Source organism: Ornithorhynchus anatinus, chromosome 20 (genome assembly GCF_004115215.2).
Source record: "Ornithorhynchus anatinus isolate Pmale09 chromosome 20, mOrnAna1.pri.v4, whole genome shotgun sequence".
In the NCBI taxonomy this organism is placed as follows: Eukaryota; Metazoa; Chordata; class Mammalia; order Monotremata; family Ornithorhynchidae; genus Ornithorhynchus; species Ornithorhynchus anatinus.
The window spans coordinates 28,731,092-28,758,256 of NC_041747.1; the positions used below are offsets into that span (position 1 = coordinate 28,731,092).

The 27,165-nt window shown below is 50.0% G+C and overlaps 1 long non-coding RNA gene across 5 annotated transcripts; it reads right to left on the minus strand.

Moving 5' to 3' along the window:
• Positions 1 to 16,546: 16,546 nt before the first annotated feature.
• LOC103170137 lies at positions 16,547 to 27,066 on the minus strand. 5 transcript variants are annotated; one of them, XR_003753966.2, is made up of 6 exons: positions 26,956 to 27,066; positions 22,788 to 24,354; positions 21,333 to 21,436; positions 19,574 to 19,955; positions 18,134 to 18,469; positions 16,547 to 18,001 (listed from the first exon to the last, which is right to left on the minus strand). It is a non-coding gene; the product is annotated as an uncharacterized LOC103170137 (long non-coding RNA). The 5 variants fall into 5 exon arrangements; XR_003753969.1 differs by lacking the exon at positions 26,956 to 27,066 and having other exon boundaries at positions 22,788 to 24,065; positions 24,225 to 24,708; XR_003753970.1 differs by lacking the exon at positions 26,956 to 27,066 and having other exon boundaries at positions 22,788 to 23,456; positions 23,884 to 24,708.
• Between the last annotated feature and the right edge of the window lie 99 nt (positions 27,067 to 27,165).

A 27,165-nucleotide genomic window follows, 5' to 3' on the forward strand; every position in this document is an offset into this window, starting at 1 on the left:
ATTGAGCGCCTGCTAGGTGCAGAGCACTGGACTGAGCGCTTGGAATGGACAAGTGGGCCACAGAGAGAGAACATCGCGGCCCAACAACAGGCTCCCAGTCTAAAAGGGGGGAGACACAACAAAACCAAACAAAATACACTCAATCGTCTTTATTGAGCGCTTACTAGGTGCAGAGCACTGCACTAAGCGCTTGGAATGGACAAATGGGCGACAGGGAGAGACCATCCCTGCCCCACCACGGGCTCACGCTCTAAAAGGGGGCAGAAGGGCAGCAGAACCAAACAAAACACACTCGATCCTATTTATTGAGCACTTACTAGGTGCAGAGCACTGGACTAAGCGCTTGGAATGGACAAATGGGCAAAAGGGAGAGACCATCCCAGCCCTACGACGGGCTCACGGTTTAAAAGGGGGGAGACAGCATAACAAAACAAAATACATTCAGTCCTATTTATTGAGCGCTTACTAGGTGCAGAGCACTGGACTAAGCGCTTGGAATGGACACCTGGGCAACAGACAGAGACCAGCCCGGCCCAACAACGGGCTCATAGTCCAAACAGGGGAGACAGCAAAATAAAATACACTCAATCGTCTTTATTGAGCGCTTACTAGGTGCAGAGCACTGGACTAAGCGCCTGGAATGGACAATTGGGCAACAGAGAGAGACCATCCCGGCCTTAGTTTCACAGCCTAAACGGGGGAGACAGCAAAACAAAATACACTCAATCCTATTTATTGAGTGTTTACTAGGTGCAGAGCACTGGACTAAGCGCTTGGTATGGACGAGTGGGCAACAAGGAGAGACCATCCCCGCCCAACGACGGGCTCACGGTTTAAATGGGGGGGAGACAGCATAACCAAACAAAATACATTCAGTCCTATCTATTGAGCGCTTACTAGGTGCAGGGGACGGGACTAAGTGCTTGGAATGGACAATTGGGCAACAGAGAGAGAGACCAGCCCGGCCCAGTAACGGGCTCACAGTGTAAACGGGGAGACAGACAACAAAACAAAACAAGTAGTCTGGCCTCAATATCATCAAGATAAATAGAATCACGGATATATACACATCATTAACAAAGTAAATAGAGTAATAAATAATCTATACAAATATGCACAGTGCTGTGGGGAGGGGAAGGGGGCAGAACAGAGGGCGGGAGGAGGAGCAGAGGGAAAGGGGGGCTCAGTCTGGGAAGGCCTCCTGGAGGAGGTGAGCTCTCAATGATGTGTATATATCCACGATTTTTTAATCCCGCTGCTATTGACGCCAGACCGCTTGTTTTGTTTTGCTGTCTGCCTCCCCCTGTTTAGACTGAGAGCCCGTTGTTGGGCCGGGGTCATCTCTACCTGCTGCCCAATTGTCCATTCCCAGCGCTTAGTCCAGTGCTCTGCACACAGTAAGCGCTCAGAAAATAATAATAATGAGGGTGTTTGTTAAGGGCTTACTATGTGCCGAGCACTGTTCTAAGCACTGGGGGAGATACAGCGTCATCAGATTGTCCCACGTGGGGCTCACGTTTTTTTCATCCCCATTTTTACAGACGAGGTAACCGAGGCCCAGAGAAGTGAAGTGACTTGCCCAAGGTCACAGATTAGCCGGGATTAGAACCCACGACCTCCGACTCCCAAGCCCGGGCTCTTTCCACTGAGCCGCGATCGAACGTGTTTTGTTTTGTTGTCTGCCTTCCCCGTTAATTCATTCAATCATAGCGGTTGCTACGGGGGTTAAATATCTGTTCTCCCTCCTATTTTGATGGTGAGCCTCCTGGGGGACTGGGACCGTGTCCGACCCAATGCAGATGGACCTACAAGGGCGCTTAGGACAGTGCAGATAGTAAGTGCTCAACAAATACCATTAAAAATAAAGTGAACCCCACCGAAACACTTCATCCTGGGTTGGGGGCAGGGGGAGAAAACAGGGGGTCCCATTTCAGGAAGCTGCCCCGGGTAGGAGGGTTAACAATCCGTCCCTCTGTAAAGCCCGTTTCCATTTGCTCTTTGAATGTCATCGAGCAGAAATGAGAAAGTGAAACTACTAAAGTGAAGAAAAACAAAATCTCGGGCTGTTCGCCTTGGCCAGGGTGGACTCTCAGTAGATACGGGTGGTGGTGACGTTGCGTTTCTCAACTGTCGAGCTCCGCAGGAGCGGCTGGGCACGATCGTTTTTATCAGTTTTAATCATAATTGTGGCTTTTGCTAAGGGCTTACTGTGTGCCAAGCGCTGGGCTAAGCAATGGAGTAGATACAAGGTCATCAGGCCCCACAGAGGGCTCGCAGTCTAGGGAGAAGGGGGGACGGGAATTGAACCTCCATTTTGCAAATGAGGGAAGGGAAGCACAGAAAAATTAAGAAGTGACTTGCCCAAGGTCACTCAGCTAAGTTGTGTTTGTTGTTGTACTCTCCCCAAGCGCTTAGTCCAGTGCTCCGCACACAGTAAGCGCTCAAATACGATTGAATGGATGAGCGGCGGAGTCGAGATTGGAACCCAGGTCCTCTGAGTCCCAGGCCCGCGCTCTTCCCACCAGGCCCCACTGTTTCTCTCGCGAGAAGTTTGTGATCTCTCTTAATTCCCATTTTACGGATGAGGTGACAGGCACAGAAGAAGTGAAGGGACTGGCCCCCGGTCACACAGCGGACAAGTGGCCGGGGCAGAATTAGAACTCGGGTCCTTCTAATTTCCCGGCCCCTGCTCTAGCCACCAGGCAACACTTCCTCTACTCCTGAAGGTAGTCCATCTTAATAAATTAAGGGATCCTCAGGAGAGCAGAGAGACCATCTTTTCCTCCCCCTATTCACTGATTGATTGATTGATTTCCCTTCGGTAAAAGTGGCTCCTTTATGGCATTCCCTGCAATATGTTGCCGCTGATTTCCCTCACCTCCTACTGTACGCGCTTTATTGTTTCACTAAACGGTCGCCTAATGGGCTGAAAGAGTGAATCCGCCTCCCTAAACCCCTTTCCTACTACAGAGTGACCTAGGCACTGGGGAAAACAGCCCATTATGTTGACTGACAAATATTCCTTCCACCCTAGGGATCTTTTAGCAGATATATTGGCTCCCTGATCCGGAGGGAAAGCAGAATTCAAATTCGTTCATTCATTTAATCGTATTTATTGAGCACTTACAATGTGCGGAGCACTGTACTAAGCACCTGGAATGTACAATTCGGCAACAGATAGAGACAATCCCTGCCCAGTGACGGGCTCACAGCCGTATCAACTTTTGCACCCTGCTCTTTAAGCACTAACTCCTATTCCTAGCCACTTCTTTTAAGGGTGCTTTTCGAGGCTTTACTTGGGGCCAAGCACGGTACTAAGTGCCGGGATTGCCGATAAAAGATAACCGTCTTGGACACGGTCCCCGTCCCCCGTGGGGCTCGCGGTTTCGGTGGGAGGGCGTAGGATCCCATCCCCATTGTACGGAGGAGGAAACCGACGCATAGAAAAGTTAAGTGACTTGCCCAAAGTCGCCCAGAGGCCAAGGGTCACCTGACTTCCAGGCCCTCACGCTTTCCATTAGGCCGGGCTGCTTCTATCAGTATCCGCTTCTCCTTCCTGTCAGTAAATTATTTCCAGCTAAAACCGTAAACAACTGGAGCGGAGGGATGTCTACTCTTTTATACCTTCCCTTAGTTGCCCAGTTAGTGCTCATTCACGACCACCGATTGATCCAGATGTCAGGACTGATCCAGTTCACCGCCTACGACTTGGGTCAGTCCACAGTCTTGTCCCCGGGATTGAGATGGCTGGTTCACGGCCAGAGGTCAATTGAGCAGCCCTGCTTTCGTGGTTTGGCACTTCGGATGAGTCTGTGAGCACTCTCCCGGGAAAGAGTTTTGCAGTTTCCAGCCGAGTACCCAGCCCGGGAAAAGTAAGATTAGGTGACACCAAGTGGGCTGAAAACTTAACATGCTCTACAAGCGCCAACTCGTTGCCCTGGGGCAGAGAGCATGTTTACACCCCATATACACATATAGGCACGAGCGCACACCCACACCCCACTTCTTTGGGGCTGGATCTGAAAGCGTCAGAAGCCCGTTGGTGGGGAGGGATTGTCTCCATCTGTCGCCGAATTGTACTTTCCAAGTGCTTAGTACACACAGTAAGCGCTCCACTGAATGAATGAACAGCAAAGAGCCCAAATCCAATCTTTCTGACTTGTGAAGACCTCAGCCCCCTCCCAGATAGCCTCACCTCCCCCTTGAAAGTTTAGCACCTAAGAACAACCTTTGTGGTAGAACCCACTGGGAAATGCAAGGGGGTCAGACTTTGATTACAAGTTTATCTGGAGTTTTTCTACAAAAACGTCCTCCCTCCTCAAATCCGACTGATAGTGACTCTCCCACCCTTCAAAGCACATCTCTTCCAAGAGGCCTTTCCAGACCAAGCCCCTCCTTTCCTCTTTTACCACTCCCTTCTGCGTTGCCCTAACTTGATCCTTGTGTTCTTCCCCTTTCCCAGCCCCACAACTGTCATTTATTTATTTGTATTCATGTCTCCCCGCTCCTCTAGACTGTAAGCTCGCCGTGGGCAGGGAAGGTGTCTATTTAATAATAATTATAATAATAATGTTGGTATTTGTTCAGCACTTACTCTATGCAGAGCGCTGTTCTAAGCGCTGGGGGAGATACAGGGTCATCGGGTTGTCCCACGTGAGGCTCACAGTCTTCATCCCCATTTTACTGATGAGGGAACTGAGGCCCAGAGAAGCGAAGTGACTTGCTCACAGTCCCACAGCTGACAAGTGGCAGAGCTGGGATTCGAACCCTTGATTCTAATAATGTTGGTATTTGTTAAGCGCTTACTATGTGCCGAGCACTGTTCTAAGCGCTGGGATAGACACAAGGGAATCAGGTTGTCCCACGTGGGGCTCACAGTCTTAATCCCCATTTTACAGATGAGGAAACTGAGGCACCGAGAAGTGAAGTGACTTGCCCAAAGTCACCCAGCTGACAAGTGGCTGAGCAGGGATTCGAACCCATCACCTCTGACTCCAAAGCCCGTGCTCTTTCCACTGAGCCACGCTGCTTCTCTATTCATTCATTCAATAGCATTTATGGAGCGCTTACTATGTGCAGAGCACTGGACTAAGCGCTTGGACTGTACAAATCGGTCACAGATAGAGACAGTCCCTGCCCTTTGACGGGCTTACAGTCTGACTCCCAAGCCCCGGGTCTTTCCACTGAGTCAACTGTACTAAGCGCTAATCAGGTTGGACACAGTCCATGTCCCACATGGGACTCACAGTCTTCATCCCCATTTTCCAGATGAGCCAACTGAGTCCCAGAGAAGCGAAGGGACTCTGAGACTTCAAAGGGAAGCAGCGTGGCGCAGTGGAAGGAGCCCGGGCTTAGGAGTCAGAGGTCATGGGTTCTAACCCCACCTGTCAGCTGTGTGACTTTGGCCAAGTCACTTGACTCGGTGCCTCAGTTGCCTCATCTGTAAAATGGGGATTAAAACTGTGAGCCTCACGTGAGACAACCTGATTACCCCGTAAATCGACCCCAGCGCGTAGAACAGCGCTCTGCACATAGTAAGCGCTTAACAAATACCAACATTATTATTATTGCTACAGTTCCTGGCACATAGGAAGAGCTTAACAAATACCACTTTTTTAAAAAAGAAAAAGTCTTATAGTCTCAAGGGGGCTGATGGGAACACCAATAAAATAATAATAATCCGAGACAGTAGGTGAACTTTTTGGTCACACATACCTCCATGGGTGAAATCCCCCTCAGTTCCACTTTACTGGGAAACGAAGGATGACTGTATATAAACGCGTCACAGTTGAGGCACTGAGGCCTAGAGGTCCAGCGGCTTGCCCAAGGTCACCCAGCAGGCCAGTGGCAAACTAGGATTTGGGAAGCAGCGTGGCTCAGTGGAAAGAGCCTGGACTTCGGAGTCAGAGGTCATGGGTTCGACTCCCGGCTCTGCCACTCGTCCGCCGGGTGACCGTGGGCAAGTGGCTTCACTTCTCTGTGCCTCAGTTACCTCAGCTGGAAAATGGGGATTAACTGGGAGCCTCACGTGGGACGGCCCGATTCCCCTGTATCTACCCCGGCGCTTAGAACAGTGCTCGGCACATAGTAAGCGCTTAACAAATACCAACATTATTATTGTTATTTGAACCTAGGCCTGCCGCCTCCCCGGCCTGTGCTCTTTCCACCCGGAGACCCTGCAGATTAGCAGGTTTGTTCGGCGTTTGATTTGATTCTCCCTTATCGAATCCCTTGACCTGGTACGTGCCCAGTTTAAATTAGCTGAGAAGAGGGGAGAGGGGCCCACAGGGGGATGGCAAGGGATGAAGAAAAAGTTAGCGATGTTAAAAGGTAAAAAAAAAAAAAAAAAAATCACAAAACACCCCAAAAAAACCCTTGCTTTTGTTTTCTCAAGTCTCTACGAGCCGCAAAGAGGAAGCTAACAGCATCTTTAACCAAGTGCAAAGTGCCTGTCCTGGGGAGACAGACATTCAAAATAAATGACGGGTGATTTACGTAAAAAAGTGCCGTGGGGCTGAGGGTGGGGGGAATGAAAAGTGCAAGATTGACCCACAGAGGAAAGAGGGTAAGGGAAAGGAGAGCTGAATCAGGGAAGGCCTCTTGGAGGAGGTGTGGTTTTAATGAGAAGCAGCGTGGCTTAGTGGAAAAAGCGTGGGCTTGGGGAATCGAAGGGACCCAGCCAAAAAGACGTGGGTTCTAATTCCAGCTCCGCCACTTGTCTGCTTGCGACCGTGGGCAAGTAATAATGATAATAATGTTGGTATTTGTTAAGCGCTTACTATATGCCGAGCACTGTTCTAAGCGCTGGGGTGGATACAGAGTCATCAGGTTGAGGCTCACAGTCTTCATCCCCATTTTACAGCTGAGGTCACGGAGGAGTCAAGTGACTCGCCCAAAGTCACGCAGCTGACAGGTGGGGGGGGGCCGGGATTAGAACTCATGACCTCCTGACTCCGGGCTCTTTCCACTGAGCCACGCTGCTTCTCTTGGAAGTCTCCAAGTCCCTTCGCTTCTCTGGGACTCAGTTGCCTCATCTGGAAAATGGGGATGAAGACTGTGAGTCCCATGCGGGACGGGGTCTGTGTCCAATCTGATGAATTTATATCTACCCCAGCGCTTAGAAGAGTGCTTGGCACATAGTAAGCGCAGCAGCGTGGCTCAGTGCAAAGAGCCCAGGCTTGGGAGTCAGAGGTCATGGGTTCGAATCCCAGTTCTGCCACTCGTCAGCTGTGTGACTGTGACTGTGTGTCATGTGGGACAATCTGATGACCCTGTAATAATAATAATAATAATGTTGGTATCCGTTAAGCGCTTACTCTGTGCCGAGCACTGTTCTAAGCGCTGGGGTAGACACGGGGGAATCAGGTTGTCCCGGTGGGGCTCACAGTCTTAATCCCCATTTTACAGATGAGGTAACGGAGGCACCGAGAAGTTAAGTGACTTGCCCAAAGTCACACAGCTGACCAGTGGCCGAGTCGGGAGTCGAACCCATGCCCTCTGACTCCAAAGCCCGTGCTCTTTCCACTGAGCCACGCTGCTTCTCTGTATCTCCCCCGGCGCTTAGAACAGTGTTCTGCACATAGTCAGCACTTTACAAATACCAACATTATCATTAACAAGCACCCTAATTATAATTATTAAATACCACAGTTATTAATAAAACTCTGGAGGTACAGCATACCTGTATATTTATTTATGTATCGATTTATTTATATTTATGTCTGTCTCCCCTCTGGACTGTGAGCTCATTGTGGGCAGAAATGCGTCTGTTGTTATACTGTACCCTCTCAAGCGCTTAGTACAGTGTTTTGCCCACAGAAAGTGCTCAATAAATACGAATGAATGAACGAAATAATAAAGTGGGGAGAGGGGTTGTAAAGATAGTCTAAGAGAAGCAGCGTGGCTTAGTGGTGAGAGCCCGGGCTTGGGGACAACCTGATTACCTTGTATCTACCCCAGTGCTTAGGACAGTGCTTGGCACATAATAAGCGCTTAACAAATGTCATCATCATCATTTAGAGAAGCAGCGTGACTCAGTGGATAGAGCCCGGGCTTGGGAGCCAGAGGTCATGGGTTCGAATGCCGGCTCTGCCACCTGTCAGCTGGGTGACTGTGGGCAAGTCACTTTACTTCTCTGGGCCTCAGTTCCCTCATCTGTAAAATGGGGATTGCAACCGTGAGCCTCGCGTGGGACAACCTGATGACCCTGTATCTTCCCCAGCGCTTAGAACAGCGCTCTGCACATAGTAAGTGCTTAACAAATACCAACATGATTATTATTTAAGCCCTTTTTGAGAAGACGGTAAGGAAACCTGAAAACCATTCACCAATCAAAACCAGACCTTTTCAGGGTGAACTACGGTCCAGCCTCGAGGTGGCCGAGTCGTTTTTTAGACGCCGGAGGTGGCGCGAAGGCCAGAGTCCCTCTCGGGTCCCTCTCCAGTGGGCCTGCCCACAATCCATCAGTGGTATTTACTGATTCTCTTTATTGATTCTACTTATTTGCTATTGTTTTAACGAGATGTTCATCCCCTCGATTCTATTTATCGCTATCGTTCTTGTCTGTCTCCCCCGATTAGACCGTAAGCCCGTCAAAGGGCAGGGACCGTCTCCATCTGTTACCGATTTGTCCGTTCCAAGCGCTTAGTACAGTGCTCTGCACATAGTAAGCGCTCAATAAGTACTATTGGATGAATGAATGAATACTGAGCACTTACTGCGTACAGAGCACTGTCCTAAAAAAGCCCTACTGAGAGCTCACCTCCTCCAAGAGGCCTTCCCAGACTGAGCTTCCCCTTTTCCCTCTGCTCCCTCTCTGCCCCCCCTTCACCTCCCCTCGGCTAAGCCCCCTTTCCCCCCTTTCCCTCTGCTCCTCCCCCCCTCCCTTCCCCTCCCCTCAGCACTGTGCTCATTTGCATATATTTTTATTATCCTATTTATTTTGTTAATGAGGTGTCCATCCCCTTGATTTTATTCATTGCTATTAAGTTGTCTTGTTTCTGTCCGTCTGTCTCCCCCGATTAGACTGTAATAATAATAATAATAATGTTGGTATTTGTTAAGCGCTTCCTCTGTGCAGAGCACTGTTCTAAGCGCTGGGGTAGACACAGGGGAATCAGGTCGTCCCACGTGGGGCTCACAGTCTTCATCCCCATTTTACAGATGAGGGAACTGAGGCACGGAGAAGTGAAGTGACTCGCCCACAGTCACACAGCTGACGAGTGGCAGAGCTGGGATTCGAACTCATGACCTCTGACTCCAAAACCCACGCTCTTTCCGCTGAACCACGCTGCTTCGCCCGTCAATGGGCAGGGACTGTCTCTATCTGTTGCCGAATTGTCCATTCCAAGCGCTTAGTACAGTGCTCTGCACATAGTAAGCGCTCAATAAATTCTACTGAATGAATACCAGACAGCTCAGTTAGTAAACCCGTTCCCTGACCACAAACAGAAACAGCGTGGCCTAGTGGATAGGCAACAGGCCTGGGAGTCAGAAGGCTCTGGGTTCTAATCCCAGCTCCGCCACTTGTCTGCTCTGTGACCTTAGGCAAGTCACTTCACTTCTCTGTGGCTCAGTTACCTTCTCCGGAAAATGGGGATTTAGACTCTGAGACCCCCGGACTCACCCGGACCGTATCCAACCTGATTTCTTTGCTCGGTGCTCAGTACGGTGCCGGGCACATATTAAGCACTTAACAGGTACCATTTTAAAAAAGCACAAGGGAGTCGGCCGGCAGAAGTGACACCAAGCAGGAGGTTGTCACGCAAAAACCCGGGCCGGCTGGGCGGCTTGGGAGGCTTCGAAGACTTAAGAGGTCCGAGAGGCCAGATTTGGGGAATCCCTGGGAAATCGTAGCTCTTTTCGGCTCGGGCAGAAGCTCCCAGGTTCGAGTCGGGAAAAGCCGCGTGGCATAACAGGAAGAGCACAGACCTGAGATAACGATGACCTTGGTTCTAATCCTGGCTCTGCCACTTGCCCGCTGAATGAGCTGGGGCCAGTCACTTAGTATCTCTGTGCCTCAGTTTCCTTTCCTTAGCTGTAAAATGGGGGACACAATACCTTCTCTCACCTCTTAAATAAAGCACTTCCAGACCTTGGCAAATAAGAAACACTTAACAAATGTCACAGTTATTACCGAGGGTTGTCCAGATAGACTGACACCTATCCTCCATCCGGACAGTGTATAATCTGAAATGTAGAGGAAAGAGGGTCATAAAATAGAAAATCACAAACAACCTTTTTTTTCCTACTATCTGGAATCGCCTATTTTGGCATTTGATGAAAACGGTGTTGTACGTGTATCTCGTTTTTTTCCCTCTATATTCTTAACAACTTGAAGGCAGCGACTATGCCTACTGAATCTATTGTTCTCTCCCAAGCACCTAGTCTGATGCTCTCTACGCAGTAGGTGTTCGAAAAATACTGATTTGGGAATCGATGAAGATGATCCACAGCTTCCCTCCCCTAGCCCAGCCCAAAGTGAAGCAAAATAGTGCTGCTTTTCCTAACCTAAATTCTTGCTGTTTCCTCTTCTTTCTTGTTCTGTGGAGACAGAAAGCAGCTGGTCATAATCTTTTAATCACATTTTGTCTATTTAAAGACAGTGATTAAATTGCCTCTCAACCTTCTCTTCTCCAGGTTGAATAATCCCACTTCTCCACTTAGTCTTATTTTAAACTTCCTCCTCTGGCTAAGCGCTAAACAAATACCGTCATTATTAATCCCACTCACTGCTCTGCCCGATGAGGCTTTTTTTACACAGGAGGAGCATGGCCTAGTGGCTAGACCGTGGGCCTGGGAGTCAGAGGACCCGGCTTCTACTCCCAGCTCACTTGTCTGCTACGTGACCTTGGGCAAGTCACTTAACTTCTCTCTGCCTCAGTTTCCTCGCCTGTCAAATGGGGATTAAAATGCTACCTAGCCGGCGAGCCCCCAGTGGGACGAGGATTGTGTCCCACCTAATTGTGTTGAACCTACTCCAGCGCTTAGTACAGGGCTTGGCACATAGTAAGCGCTTAATATATACCATAATAACTTACTGTGTGCGGGGCACTGCATTAAATATTTGGGAGCACGCAGTAGAGATATCCGACGTGATTCCCTAACCTGGAGGGGCTTACAACCCAGTGGGGGAGGCAGACGTTAAAATAAATTACAGATAAGGGAAGTAGAGTATAAAGATGTGTAATAATAATAATTATGGTATTTGTTAAGGGCTTACTAAGTGCCAAGCACTGTTCTAGCCTCTGGGGTAGATACAAGTTAATCAGGTTGGACACAATTCCTGTCGCATGTGGGGCTCACGCTCTTAATGCCCATTTTACAGTTGAGGTTACCGAGGCCCAGAGAAGTCAAGTGACTTGCCCGAGATCACACAGCAGGCACGTGGCAGAGCCGGGATTAGAACCCAGGTCCTTCTGACCTCCAGGCCCGTGCTCTATCCATTATGCCACGATGCTTCTGTAAATTAATGTACATAAATGAACATAAATGCTGTCACGCTGGAGGTGAGATTTCCCCCGATTAGACTGTGAGCCCGTCATTGGGCAGGGATTGTCTCTATCTGTTACCGCACTGTACATACCAAGCGCTTAGTACAGTGCTCTGCACATAGTAAGCGCTCAATAAATACTATTGAATGAATAGAGGTGGGATGATTATCAACCTGCTTAAGTGACAGAGACCTGAGGGCACAGGAGACCCAGAAGTGGGTGGCGGCGAATATGGTGGAGAAATGAGGGCTTAGTCAGGGAAGGCCTCTTGGAGGAAATGTGATTTTAGGAGGGTTTGGCCATGGGGAGAGTGGTGGTCTGCTGGATATGAAGGGGGAGGGAGAGTTCCGGGCAAGAAGCGGAACACGAGCAAGGGATGGATAATTGGTGTTAGAGGAGCAAAACGTGCTGGCTGGGTTGTCGTGGGACAGGAGTGAGGTTAGGTCAGGGTTTACCTGAAAATATGTTGAGAGAGGAGATGAGAGGGAGAGGAAGGAAGAGCATAAGAGAGAAGACAAAAAATACAGGGGAAGGGAGAGAGGAAAAAGAAAAGGAGAGGAGAGAGAAGATAGCTGGGGGAAGATGGTTAATGAAAAGGGAGAGAAAAACCACAGGGATTAGTTGAAGAGTTTTTATCACCCATCATCCTTAAACAGGGTCCTCCTTCCTAATCCTTAACCTGCACCTACAGAGGAGTTCCTTCTCCCAGCGTTTCTCTGCTGGCCTCAAAGAAGGGTGTGAACGACAGATAAGAAACCGACCCCAGAAACGGCCAGTGTGTGTTTTTCAGGATTTTTCCCCCTCAGGCCCACTCTTATCCTTCCTACCTTTCCTCCTTCCCCCAGATGGTGTCTAGAGGAAGCGAGGGAAGCCAGTTTAGCCCAAACCCTGCATCCACACCTAGCTGAGGATTAATGGCTCCTCTTCGCAGTGGGGAGATACGGGGAACCTCCAAGTTACTCTCCCCAACCCCACGCAACGAGAACCCGAGCACCTGCGGAGAAGTAAGCAATAGAACTGGGAATCCAAAATGACCTGAAGAGTAGGCCAGTAGATTTTTGAGGAAAAAGCCAAACGATGTAACAACCTACCTCGCCTACGCTTGCTCCTTCCCCCGCCTGTGAGCAAGATTCCTCCCAAAGAAGGGGATGGTGGCAAATTCCTGCTTCCTCCCCCAGAGAATCCAAATCCTCGTGGGAATGTTGGCGGGAACTTTAAACTGTCTTCTGGGATAGGTGGCCCCTCTTTCTCTTTGTCAGCTCGGGCTTCCAGTTGCTCCCCCTTTCCTTCTGCTCCTCCCCCTCTCCCTTCCCCTCAGCACTGTGCTCACTTGTATATATTTTTATTACCCTATTTATTTTGTTAATTAAGTATACATCCCCTTGATTCTATTTATGGTGTTTAAGTTGTCTTGTTTTTGTCCGTCTCCCCTGATTAAATTGTAAGCCCGTCAATGGGCAGGGATGGTCTCTACCTGTTGCCGAATTGTCCATTCCAAGCGCTTAGTACAGTGCTGTGCACATAGTAAGCGCTCAATAAATACTACCGAATGAATGAATGATTCCGAACCATCGGGCTCTCTGATGTTCGAGACCTCTGACTTTCCCACTCTTAGACACTCGTGTCACTTTCCTGTTCTGTCTTCTTTGACTTCCCCTGAGTGATGACGACAACAACCAGAGCGTTTATATTGTGGGCACGCCAGGTCTCACAAGTCACTCCTGATAATTAGAGCCTAGCAGCTTCGTGAGGCTATAATGCGCCATGTATAAACAGTTTATATATATCTGTGCATCATGGAGAGTCTATATTTATACTGTAGTATACTCTGTGTGTTCAAAAGTATCCTCAGCTTATATGTATATCCTCCAGATTGTGCTGTTCCCAGTGTTTAATAATAATAATAATGTTGGTATTTGTTAAGCGCTTACTATGTGCCGAGCACTGTTCTAAGTACTGGGATAGATACAGGGTAAGCAGGTTGTCCCACGTGAGGCTCACAGTTAATCCCCATTTTACAGATGGGGTAAATGAGGCACAGAGAAGTTAGGTGACTTGCCCACAGTCACACAGCTGACAAGTGGCAGAGCCGGGATTCGAACTCATGACCTCTGACTCCCAAGCCCGTGCTCTTTCCACTGAGCCACGCTGCTTCTCTGTACCCTGCTCTAGTCCCTGTTTAGTACCCTACTCTGCACACAGTAAGCGCTCAGTAAGTATGACTGACTCAGTAGTTGCAGTGTAGAGATGCCGATTGGAAAGAACCTGGACCTGGGAAATCTAATTTTGCCTGCTGTGTGACCTTGGACGAGTCACTTGACTTTCCTGTGCCTGTTTCCTCATCCGTGAAATGGGGATTCAATACCTCTTCTCCCTCCCCTCTAGACTGAGTACCCCGTGTGGAACAAGGACTGCATCTTACTTGATTATCTTGTGCTTGGCACATAGTAGGTACTTAATAAATACTACAAATTATTAGTAGTAGTAGAACTGATTGAGCACCTCCTGGGGACAAGGCACTACAATAAGCACCTGGGAAAACAAAACAAAAATGACCCATTCCCTGCCCACAAGGCGTTTACACTCTAACGGGGGAAGATAGATAGGTTTAGACTGTGAGCCCATTATTGGGCAGGGATCTGTTGCCCAATTGTCCATTCCAAGCGCTTAGTACAGGGCTCTGCACGCAGTAAGCGCTCCATAAATACGATTGAATGAAAAGATAGGCATGACTGTATTTCCGGAGAGAGCAATCTTAGCTTACTTTGGCCCAGAGCCTAGTTACCATCCATTTTGGCCGGAGTTGAGGGGCCTCCCCTGCCCCTGCTGCCCAGCAGCCCCCAGAGCTGACCCCAGGCAGACTGACAGGAGACTTCGGCAGAGGCAGCGGGCCGGGGTGGGACAGGGAAGGCTTTGGTGGCTTGGATGTTCCGAGGCCTTGAATCTGCCCCTGACCTCGCCCCGCTCCGGAGAGTCCCAAGCGCTTAGTACAGTGCTCTGCACATAGTAAGCACTCAATAAATACTATTGAATGAATTGAATGAGTCCAACCCGAGTGGCCTGGCCTCGGTACCGAGCTGAGGCCCAACGTTGGGACGACCCTCTTACCCTGGGACGGCTGTGAGGCGGCCCATTAGGAAACCAGATTGCCCCAGTCAGAAACCAGATTGGTATTGGGAAGTGCCCAGCCTTTCACCTCCAGTGCAACGGGTTAAGCTTAATAGCCCCCTCAGTAGCCTTTAGCATCAGGGGCCGGTTTCCAGCATTACAGGCTTGCGGTGCCCACAATTTAAGGTCCCTCTGGGAGGGTTCAAGTGGCGGGGCTGGACCGTAGCTCTCGAGGGAACCTCATTAGTGGATTCTTCCCTTTGATTTCCTGAGACCCGGAGAAATCCGGTGGGTTCTGAGAGGGAGAGGATATCGTTCGTTAAGGACCAGGAGGCCACGGAGAAGGAGGTGGAGGGCTCGGGGGTGGGTGCCTTTAAACACTTGGCTTTGTTCCTCTTGCTGGAAGGCTGGTCTAAGGGTCAAGGGAGTCTAGTCTTCGTTTCCCCGAGGGTTTGGGACCTGACTCTCACCCTCTGTGGAGGTGTTGACCTTTCAGAAAGGGACTCCAACCCATCACTGGTATTCCTGGAGCACGGCCTATGTGCGGGACACCGTACTAAGCACTTGGGAGAGATTACATTGACATGGTCTTACCCTCAAAGAGCCTACCCTCTCACCTGGTGGTTGTGGAGGGGTCCGGTGTCCCCTCGTCTTGGCTGAGTGCCCCACCTTCTCCACCCCTGCCCTGGCAGCCACTCTAAGGACTGGATGAAATTGGATAAGCCCTATTACGGACCGAGCTAGTGGGATGGGGCAATTGGTAGGGACGACTTTTCCACCCCACTTGGAGACCCGCAGCTCTCTTCAGGCTAGGGAGGAAAACTCTCGGATCCCGTGGGAGATCTGGGATCCATCTTGAGAGCTGTGGGGGTGAGGTTAGTGGTTTCGCCCACCCCCTCAACAGCCGGAGCCCTCCCGGTCTCACGCTTTCTACCCGAGACGTGCTGCCTCTCCCAAGATCTGCTCAATTCTGAATTCTGGTAATGGTATTAATAATAGGAGTGGCACCTGTGAAGTGCTGTGTCCCAAGCACTGTGCTAAGCACAGGGGCATACATGAAACTAGCTGAATAAATTGGTAAAGGATATTAGAGAATAACAGATTCTCCTAGGCCGCCTTCCTCATTAGAGCCAGAGAGCTTCTAATAATAATGATAATGTTGGTATTTGTTAAGCGCTTACTATGTGCACAGTTCTAAGCACTGCGGTAGATACGGGGTAATCAGGTTGTCCCACGTGAGGCTCACAGTCTGAATCCCCATTTTACAGACGAGGTAACTGAGGCACAGAGAAGTGAAGTGACTTGCCCACAGTCAAGTGGCAGAGCCGGGATTCGAACCCATGACCTCCGACTCCCAAGCCCGGGCTCTTTCCACTGAGCGAGAGTTTGATTTCCTCATGGGTGGAGTCACCCTCAGGCATCACCTAGCCCAAGCCAGAGCCTTGGTAAACACCCAACTGTCTACGACATCTCTTTGGATCTGAATTCCGCCCCGCTCCCAACATACCGGGAGCTGGATTCTCCCGAGAAAGGGCAGAGAAGCAGCAGCAAGGATGAAACAAAAAACTGTGGGGAATCCAAAACGGGGGAATTGGGCTCACCCCGGCAGAGGCGGTGGGGAGTGTGGCCTCCCAGCTGGGGAGTCTCGCCAACTGCTCCGATTAATCCCCAGAGTGGACTGGTAAATCTCCCTAATCCTCCTAAAATGCCCCTCGGCTCTGTCCTTAGCTGCACCTAGACACTTCTGTGTCTGTTTTACTGTTGCGCTCTCCCAAGTGCTTAGTACAGTGCTCTGCCCCCAAAATGCTCATTAATAAATACGACAGACTGGCCCAGACTCTTTTCCACTGGACCCTTTTCAATTTGCTTCCCCTTGGGCTGCGGGGTCTGTGGCTCTGGGACCTGGCGGATGAGCCACAGCTGCTTTCGCTGCCATGCTCTCGGCAAAAACTCCCCTTTCTCACCCGGCCTAACCACGGCTAGGTTACTCACTAGCCCCGAACCCCCAGAGGAAAGCCAGGGTCTCAGGGCACTGACTTCTTGGTTAACTGGGATCAGGAACTGGAAGGAATTGCCAAAAGGGCCGGGTCTTAGAAGCTGGAAAGACCAGGAAGAGGAAAAAAAACTGAGGTGAGAGGAGGTGGAAAAAAAAAAATGTGTGGGATGAGTCATGTGGGGAGAACATAGAGATTGTTTTTCCCGAAGCCAACACTGCAAGAGGCCTGGGCCTCACAATACAAAAACACCGTGAGGCAAAATGCAGGCTCCCACATACTCCGTGCATAGCAACCCTCCCCGACCCAAAAAAATCACGAGACAAATAGTTTGTCAGGAGGAAAAAAGAAGTGGGCTCCCGGGAGGCAACAGAAAGCCCAGCAGCTAGAGAAATAGGGACACCAGCGGGTCCAGGGGAGCGGCAGAGAAAGGTTGCAGGAGTCAGGAAGGCAGCCCGGCTGACAGAGGGAGGTTGGAGCCCAATCTGAGGACAGGGTCTCCAGATGCAGGGAATGAGCAAAGACCCCAGAACCTAAAGGGGATGGAAAAAAACAAGAAGCCTCAACAAGAAATCCTGTCGTGAGCTAAAATACGTGCTCGAGAAGAGCTCGTGGATTTCTTTATATGCCCAGAATATTGCCCTTCATTTGGCTTTGGGGTCTTGGGGCAGCAAATCATCACAACTGAAAGACTGTATTCAGCAGCAGCAGCTGAATATCGAACCCGCTTTTGGTTGCTCAAAGGCCAAAGGGCTAAGAAAAACTACAGGCACCACTGGCTTTTGACATTATGCACTCGGCTGGATGAGTGACTTTCTTTTCATTAGCACCGATCTCTCTCCCATTTTATTTTAGCCACGATCTGGCTTTTCCAGATCTGCTTGCTCGGTGAGACTTGCTCCGGCCGGACAGAAGGGCACGGTGCCAAAGCCTCTGCTGAGGCTGAGTTTCGGTGAGCTTCCCCGCCACTGCAGTGGGGTGGGCACCCATGGATCCATTTCTAGGCCTGGTTTTTCTGAAGTGACAGGCTCTTCGAATAATCAGGGACAAAAATGTCCCCTGAGGTCAGTTAACTTTGTACAGATGGCTAGCAATACAGACCATAAGGCTCCCTGAGGGCAGGGACCGCTAACTACAAACTTTTGTACCCTTCCAAGTGCTCAGTTTAGTGTTCTGCCTGGAGTAGGTGCTCAACCAACACGATTGATTATTGCTTCTGGGTTGGACGTGTACTCTGGTTAATGTGTGTGCCAACTGTGTTGTGTTGTACTCTTCCAAGTGCTTAGGAGAGTGTTCTGCACTCAATAAACACCGTTGACTGAACAGAACCCATTCTAGAGAAGAAACGGGTAATCTTCCCTCCGAGTCAGCTGCTTTCCTTTCCCGGGGGCCTCGCTGAATATCCACCTAAAGGGAGACAAAAGAACAGCATGTTACCGGCAAACACCTGAAAATAACATTTTCACTCCCTGCAAAGCCCCCAACCGTCCCATCCCCTTTGGCTGCTGCTCCCTGGATCGAGAGGACACAAACGTCTACCTGCCGCAGAGCAGAGACAAACAAGTTCCCAAGGGAAATCTGGTGAGAAAATATCAAGGATGACTGGAAGTTATTCAATTTCCTTAGGGCCATGAACCCGTCCATAGGCCCATGAAAGCCTGTGATCCCTCACGTGAGTTGAGAAGAAAACAAGACTGCACATCAGAAAGCGTTCACCATCGACTACGTTTTGAAAACTGGGCAGGGCCTGATTTTCTTGCAGCCGAGAATTAACTTCGCCTCTCCGGGTGACATTTAGGCAGCATTTGTCTCGTGCTGCTAGATGAGACTCCTGTGGTACGCTGCTGGTGCAGAGGAAGTTCAAAAGCCAGGACCCTGGAATTAGATCAAAATAACTTTCATTTAAAAAAACATAAAAATAATGGCCCTTCCGTTTTAAAATTGCAGTTTCACATAAAGAGATTTTTAACGGAAAGCTGCTGCTTAGTTTAGGATTTTCAGTTGTCTTCAGGGCCTTCAGGGTATCTTTGTAGCCTATCCCAGGGATATCAAGCCTAGAGTAAAAATCAAACCCTCTCAAGTACTTCTATGACTAAATTTGACTATTTTCAATTTAGTAATAAGTAAAATATCCTGCCCAAACTTCTATTGACATAATTGAGAGTCATAAAATGCCTCCATTATAAAGCAGCTATATCACCTCTTAAGGATGACAGGCTCCACTAGACCACCTTCCCACGTTAAACCCAAATGACTAGTCACTCTGTGTGTCAAACACAGAATTTGGAGAACACTTTATTCCCCCTTTAGCGTTACTCATTTTAGACTTAATGTGCCGCTGAAGGAAGAAACAGTTCTTGACTCAGTGGAAAGAAAATGGCATTTTCAGAGCACTTACTGTGTGCTGAGTGCTTGGGGTAGGCACAAAATAGAGGGGTAAAGTGGCCCGCTGGGACCACAGAGCTGGTCAGTGCTAGATGTCCTGATCCAAACCTATGTTCTTTCCTTGGATATACTTGCTCATAACTCCTTAACATTTGCAATTCTCTCTAAGATGTATTTGTGTCACTATCTGCCCTTATTGACTAGTTGTGGTTGTGAATTTGGTAACTGTATGTTAAACTGGCCCAGACAGGCTCTATTTCAAAAAATATTTTAGTTGGTTCTTCACAAGATGTTGGAGGATATGTAGATGGACCACTGGCCCCTAGCAATTCGTTCTCAAGAGTAACTTGGTTGGGTTTTTTTGGGGGGGGGGGGCTTTCCTGCTTTTTTTATTATTGTGGTCCCAGGATTGGGAACGCTGTATGAAACGTTACTCAGGCAGTAAGTCTGTGTGCAGGGGCCAACTCCTTGCAGTGACTCCCAGTGGCTCTTCAAGAAGAGCCCAACAAGTAGAGATCAAGGGGGATAGCATGGAGCTGAAGCATCACCAGGCACTAAAACCAGAGTTCTCATCATGATAGTGAGCTGGCGTACCCACAGATGTGCTGGGGGTGACCCCTTTTGAGGTTCACGCAGTAGGGAAGAGGAGGACAATCTTAACCCCGTCCCCAGGGCTCTTTCCTCTCTCTGTTGACGACCCCGGCCACTGTGTCGCCGCTGAGGGGTTGGAGATCCGACAACTGCGAGAAGTCTAGTGATCCCAAAAGGGCTTCCAGCTGCCCGGATCCACTCCCCTGCTCGACCAGGGTTGCTTAGTGGCACGGCCTGGGCTGTTCCAAAGTCCTAATTCCCCCTGGAATGCGAGCAGCAGCCGCGGGGTTAAGCGAGAGAGACAGGTGACAAATCCCGGCTCCGCTACTTGTCTGCTGTGCGGTCTTAGGCAAGTCACTTCACTCCTCCAGGCCTGTTACCTCATCTGTAAAATGAAGATGAAGACCGTGAACTCTATGCGGGACAGGGACTGTGTCCAACCAATTTGTCCGTAACCACCCCGGTACTTCAGTACAGTACCTGACACTTAATACCATAATCATTATCAATTTGGTTTGACTACCCCACCCAATGTGGACGCAGATCCGGAGGCTGGCTGTGCCAGAACAGGCTCACTTTCTCAAATAAATGCAGGAAAGTGTTCCCTGGAAGACCTCTGCATCGACGTGGTCTAGTGGACAGGGCATGTGACTACGAGCCAGGAGACTCGTATGCTAGTCCTGGCTCTGCCACCTGCGCACGTTATTGCACCTCCCCCAGCCCATTTCCTTATCTGTAAAACGGGGAGAAAACACCCCTTTTCCTTTACTCTTAGACTGAACTCCACTCTATCCTGTATCCACTTCAGTTTACGGGAGTACCTGGCACATAAGTGCTGAACCAACACTTTTCTCTTTCTGATCTTACAGGTAGGATGTGTGACAGCCCTCAGCAGAGGGGCAAGAGAAAGCTATGCTCCACCACCACCTGGGGATTTAAGCCACTTGACGGGGGAGGCGGGGTTCAGACTGTCACCATCCAGGCAAACTCGAGCCCAGTACGTTTTCAGCCCAGTGGTATTTATTAAAGTCCTTGCCAATTTGGGTTCCTGTCGGCTTATCTTGTTTGTGTATACACTGGTCTGCTTTCGACCCTGACACTATCTTGGTCAAGGACTGGGTTAGTTGGGCAATTGTACTTTTGCAGATAAAAGCGATGCAGAGTCAGCTATCACCAGCAGACTACTGCCGGGGCTCCAGACGCTCTCTGGGCTCTGGAAGGTGGTCGTTAACCCAAAGTACCCCAACCTCTGCCCATCCGCTGCTGTCCAGATATATTTCACCTAGAGAATTCACCCCGCAAGGCCAGAAGGCTAAATCTGAGGGCACAGTGTATATGACCCTGCCTGGACCCACTGTAACAGATCCCCTGAGTGAAAATTAGAATTTTTATTGCTGCAGGGGGGTGGGGGTGTGTGTGCAACATTCAAAAGGCAAACGGTTAACTGTCTTAAAGCAGCTTCGAAGATGTCTGTGAAAGAGGTATTAAAAAGCAACGCCAACCACCCTTCTTAGGCAGGACTGATGCCCCACCGAGACAATCAAGCTTTCACCAGCTCCCCTTTCCACTTACCAACATCGCAGGGATGAAATGACGACTGAAATGAGCGCCACCGGGTCAGCGTGGCTGCTCACTGGGAGAACGGGGTGCGGGTTTGCGTGCTGCATTTTTAATACGAATCATTACTTGCACGGACCAGCCAAAATTCACTTGTGGATACTTTGGGCTGTGGGCCCAAATAACCAAGCCATCTTTAACTTACCTGTGCCTTAAAATAGGCAATTTGTCCAACTGATGCCCAAGCGCAACCTCAACTTTCCATTCTTTTGTTCTGTGGGACTTGTGGAGGCGTTTCCTCTTCGACTGCTGAAATCAAATGCAAGTAAAAGGCCGGTTTATTAGTCTCGCCAACCTGGAAAAAAACCCCCTTTCTTCTACTATTTGGTTAGGAAGAACCTCACACATTAGGTTCCTGGGAGAAAAGTGTGGAATCAGAGGAGCTGGATCCTTATGGGACATGGGCCTGAGCAGATTCCAAGAGTTTCCTGGGAAGACGGCATCTTTTCCCACTGGCGCTAATTAAAGTTGACGTGGGACGCCAACTATTATCCTTTTCTATCTAAATCAAACTTAAAGGTTTAAGGCACAGGGAGAAGCACCTATGCAGTATGGCTGGCTGTCAGTGGCCTGCTGGGTGACCTCTGGCAATCAATCACTCAATCAATGGTATTTATTGTGAGGCTACTATGTACAAAGCACTGTATTAAGCACAGGGGAGATAACAATACAACAGAATTAGCGGACGCGTTCCCAGCCCACAACGGGCTTACAATGGCAAATCACGAACTCCGGGTGCCTGGACTTTCCCATCTATAAAATGGGGTTAATACCCGCCTCTCCTTATCTCACAGGGATGCTGTGAAGACTGAAGCTACGGGACAGTGCTTTACAAATGCAAAAGTCATCCCTGAAGATTTGAGCAGATTTAATAAAGAGTCCCCTGCCCCACACGCCACTAATAAGGGGCGAGTCACGCAGAAAGCGACTACTCCTGAGCCTCCGACCTCTCAGCTTGGAGGTTCTGCTCGTCTATCCTCGGCGGAGAATCCCAAGGGCCCAGCTATCATGACAGCGGCACCTGCGGCCTCCGGGAAGTTTCTTCTTGCCCACCTCCCCGAGCCGGCCGTTCTGGGAGCCCGGCAAGCAACGGTTAAGCGCGACTTCTTGGCTCCCCCGAATTTGGAACCTGCTACCCTGAAAGCACGTGTGATCGGGTGGGAAGAGCACGGGTCTGGAGTAGCCCCAGGTTGACTCTCGGCCCCGGGTTAGACTCAACCACTCCGTGATTTAGCTTCCTCAGCTATAAAATGGGGCTGGCACCTCACTGGGAGGTTGTGAGGATAGATGCTGGGTGGGGGAGAGAGGAAGGAGCAGAGGGTGTTGCAAGGGGAGCTTCTCCAGAACGCTAAAGACCTCGCTTTCCCCGGAGCCACAGGAAATAACTGAGGTAGGACAAGGATGGATGGCCAGCGACAGCGTGTTCCAGCCTCGCTGAGCCTTCTGTTTCAGTCTAGATGAAACACTCAGGTTCCCACCACAGGTGGAAGGGTCGGTATGAGCGGCAAATCCCTTCTCCCTGATTCCCCAACCTCTCCATCCACACGCGACGCTCCTACAAATGTCCACAGGGCAGCATCCATAAAGCCCGGCTACTCACTTCGTCTTTTTAAAATGCCATCCATCGCTCCTCTATGCCGGAACGTTCAAACCGGAAGGCAAAAGGGATCTCGGTATCTTTTAAGGAGCAGACGTTTCTCTCAACATGAATACCTCCGGAACAAATCGAACCCTGCCTAAAATTCCAGAGTGAAATCACACACATCTTCAGCCGACGATGACAAATGTGGTCTTTTGCGGTGAATTCCAAGGGAGTCTTCAGAATACGGCCGGGAACGTTTTGTTCTACAAAGTAACTCGTGGCTCGTAAACACATTTTTAAGACACGTGAAGGTCAGAAATCAATACATCTCTTTAGCGGGGGTAGTACTTTTACAGTCAATATGTCCCAACAAAACAGAGTGTGCTACAGGGTGGAAAAGTGGAGGATTTCAGATTTTTCTCAGCGATCACTCACAGAAAGGGCTCTGTCACAGGAACAAATGCTCCCAAGTGGGAGTGTAAGCAAGCAGATGAGGAGAGTCACCTGCTCACTGGAAAAGGGCATCACATTTATCTTCAGCTTCACCGGCTTCTTGAAACTGCCTAACGGACATCAACCCTTGTAGGTACTAGACAAGGATTCCAGCAAGTCTTCAGTAAGGTTCTTTTTTCACGGTACGAACCTCTTGCGTACCGAATTACACTTGAAGTTCGCTTTCACCTATCACTACGTAAAAAAGTGGGGGGGATTTATTGGCGAGACCACTACTATCCACACAGCAAGTATCATGCAAACTTGAGGAAGGAGGTTTAGCTGTTGTCCGTTTTTTTTTTAAATCCTAAATTCCATAACATCACAGAAAGGAGAATGCTTACTTTGAAAAGAAGTAACATTCCAAAGGGTTATCATAACAGCAGTCTGCATGCAGAAGAGTGAGAAACACACCAGGGTAAATAAATAGATGCCTGGTAATGCTTTCTATCCACCTCCTAATTCTTATTTACCCACCCTGACATCAGATGCATACGCTGATCATCAGTACAAATAAGGAAGCATTTTCTGCAAATCACAAAGAACATTTCACTTCTGACCAACTTTGATTCAAGAGCTTGGGAAGAAAAATACACATTACCACTCTTTTCCCTCTACTTACCACTTTAGGAAAACTGATTTTTCGGTGAAGGTTTCTGGGACTGCGGGGATCTCTAAACTCGCTCCCAGGTCTATAACTGCGAGCGAGCACCTGGACGTCATTCCGCTTTACGATTAAACAAAAGCCATCTGTGTTTGTGAACGATTGCACTTGAGGGAAAAAGAACGCTTTAAATGTGCCACCTGCATACATTAGAAACAAATATCTTTTAGGACAAAACCAATAATGTTTCAGGAGAGAAAGTGTATTCGTCCTATCCGGTCCCACATATCACTGCAAAGACAGTTTTTTATTCAACTACCAAAAGCCCATCCTTTCCCTCTCATCGATCTGCAGAGCACCTTTTTTTTTTTTGAAGAGAGGAGAAAAAGGAAGAGGAACAAAAAAGGGAAGCTTATTGGCATGCTAAGCCCCTCAGGAACCCACAAGAGGTAGAGAGCTTTCATCCCATTTTCACAATGCTGAAGGATCCTGGAAAAGTAAAATGAAAAAGCACTGTTTTAATTCTATAAGAAGAATAGATTGCATTTTGGTTTAAAACAGTCCCTTGTGAAATCCCACGCCCCCAAAAACCAAGCAGTAATTTTACCTTCAGGTTTCTCTTAAAAACACCTAAGGGAGCTGTCCACTCCATTAAAAGCACATCTCCTCCAAAAGGCCTTCCCTAACTAAGCCCTTATTTCCTCTTCTCCCACTCCCTTCTGCATCACCCTTGCACTGGGATTTTCCCCCTTTATGTACACTCTTCTCCACATCCATAATTTATTTATATTTCTGACTCCCCCCCTCTAGACTGTAAGCTCGTTGTGGATAGGGAAAGTGGCTACTAACTCTGTTAAACTGTTCTCTCCCAAACACTTAGGACAGAGCCCTGCAGATATTAAGCGCTCGGTAAATACGACTGATCGACGAAGGTCGCGTCCGGGCTGCTGCGTGATCTGTTCCAATTAGCATCGAGGTTTTGTCTAGTTGGGGTCAGTTCTGGGCCGGGAGGTCCCCCAAATCACCCCATTCTGATTTGATTCTGTGGCGCTGCCAAGGATACTCGGCGAGGGAGGGGGAGTGGATCGAACCAGACCCCAACACTCGGCTGAAACCGGACCGACCACGCATCCGATGGCCCGTTGACTTGCACCAGCCGAGGATTTTTTTTTTTTTTTGGTATTTGTTAAGCACTATGTGCCAAGCACTGGGGCAGAATCAAGTTTGTCAGGTTGGCCCCAATCCCGGTCTCACATGGGGCTCGCAGTCTTAATCCCCAGTTTCTAGATGAGGTAACTGAGGCCCAGAGAAGTGAAGTGACTCGCTTAAGGTCCCAGAGCAGACATATGGCGGAGCCAGGATTGGAACCCAGATCCTTCCGACTCCCAGGCCCGTGCTCAACCCAGGAGGCCCCGTTGCTTCCCCATTTGTACTTTCCTCCATGCGCTGCTAGGGATTCCCGAGGGAACATTCCCAGAGGTGTCCAGTACAGTACAAACCAACTCTATCTGCCTATTTTGGTGCCTTTCTTCCCCACTAGACTATAGGGTTTTTGAGAGCGGGTATCCTAGCTCAACTCTCCTAACCCTTTCCAAGAGCTTAGTAGAGTGCTCTGCACCCAGGAGGCGCTCAACAAATACTACTGTATAGACTGTACCCCTCCCCTTCCCCAACCACGCTACTTCTTTCTCCAAAAGGCCATTTGGTGGGTAGAGGGGAAGAAAAGGAGGATTCTTATTGGTTGCCTTCAGACCCGTCCCCATACCACCCACCCCAAAATTTCTCTTTTCCTCCATCCTCCCAATTTTTTCCCACCCTCTCTCTTCCTACCCCCCAATTTCTTCCCACCCTCTCCACCCCCAACTTTTTACCCCATCCTCCCCCTTTCCACCCAATTTCTCCCTTTCCCCCATCCTCTCCCCTTCCACCCCCCCCCCAACTTCTCTTTTCCTCCATCCCTCCAATTTCTTTTCCCCCCACTCAATTTCTCTTTTCCCCCACCCTCCCCTTTCCCCCCCCATCCTTCCCACCCACCGATTTGTCTTTTCCTCCATCCTCCCCCTTCCCACCCACCCCCAATTTTTTTCCTACCCTCTCCCTTCCCACCCACTCTCAACTCTTTCTCCCATCCTCCCCCTTTTCACCCCACCCCCAATTTCCTTTCCCCCCCATTCTCCCCTTCCGACCCACCCAATTATTTCTCACCCTCTCTTTTCCCTCCCCCAATTACTTCCCACCCTCTCCCTTCCCCAATCTTTTCCCACCCTCTCCCTTCCCTCCCCCAATTACTTCCCACCCTCTCCCTTCCCCAATCTTTTCCCACCCTCTCCCTTCCCTCCCCCAATTACTTCCCACCCTCTCCCTTCCCCAATCTTTTCCCACCCTCTCCCTTCCCTCCCCCAATTACTTCCCACCCTCTCCCTTCCCCCACTTGTTTCCCACCCTCTCCCTTCCTTCCCCCAATTTTTTCCCACCCTCTCTCTACACTCCTCCAATCTTTTCCCACCGTCTCCCTTCCCTCCCCCTCATTTTTTCCCACCCTCTCCCTCCCCCGACTTTTTTCCCCACCCTCTCCCTTCCCCCACTTTTTTCCCACCCTCTCCCTTCCTTTCCCCAATTTTTTCCCACCCTCTCTCTTCCCTCCTCCCATCTTTTCCCACCCTCTCCCTTCCCTCCCCCCCATTTTTTCCCACCCTCTCTCTTCCCTCCCCCAATCATTTCCCACCCTCTCCCTTCCCTCCCATTTTTTCCCACCCTCTCCCTTCCCTCCCAATTTTTCCCCACCCTCTCCCTTCCCTCCCCCAATATTTCCCCACCCTCTCCCTTCCCTCCTCCCAATTTTTTCCCCCCCTCTCCCTACCTACCCCAAACTTTCCCCCCATCCTCCCCTTCCCCCCCAATTTCCCTCCATCATCCCCGCCCCTCCCCCCCCCCCCCCCCCGGCCTCTCCCTCCGCCTTTGCTGGGGACTGACGGTGCGCGGGACACTGCGCTGAGCGCTGGGGCGAGCCCCCTGCAACGGAATCGGGGAGAGGCGGGAGGGGATGCAGGCTCCGACGACGGTCCAGCCTCCCCCTTCCGGATGCCCTACCTCCCCGCCGCGTCCCGGTGCCGGGGTCCGGCGCCGGCGGCCTCTCCGACGCCACAACATGGCGTCCGCCGCCCTCTTCGTCTCCCCGGCCTCGTCCCTTCCTCGCGCGCGCATGCGCGCCGGCGCCCGGCCGCGGGGCATCTCGGGAAACGTAGTCCGCGCCCCGCTCCGACGCCGGGCGCGGCCGGGGGCGGGGAACTACAACTCCCA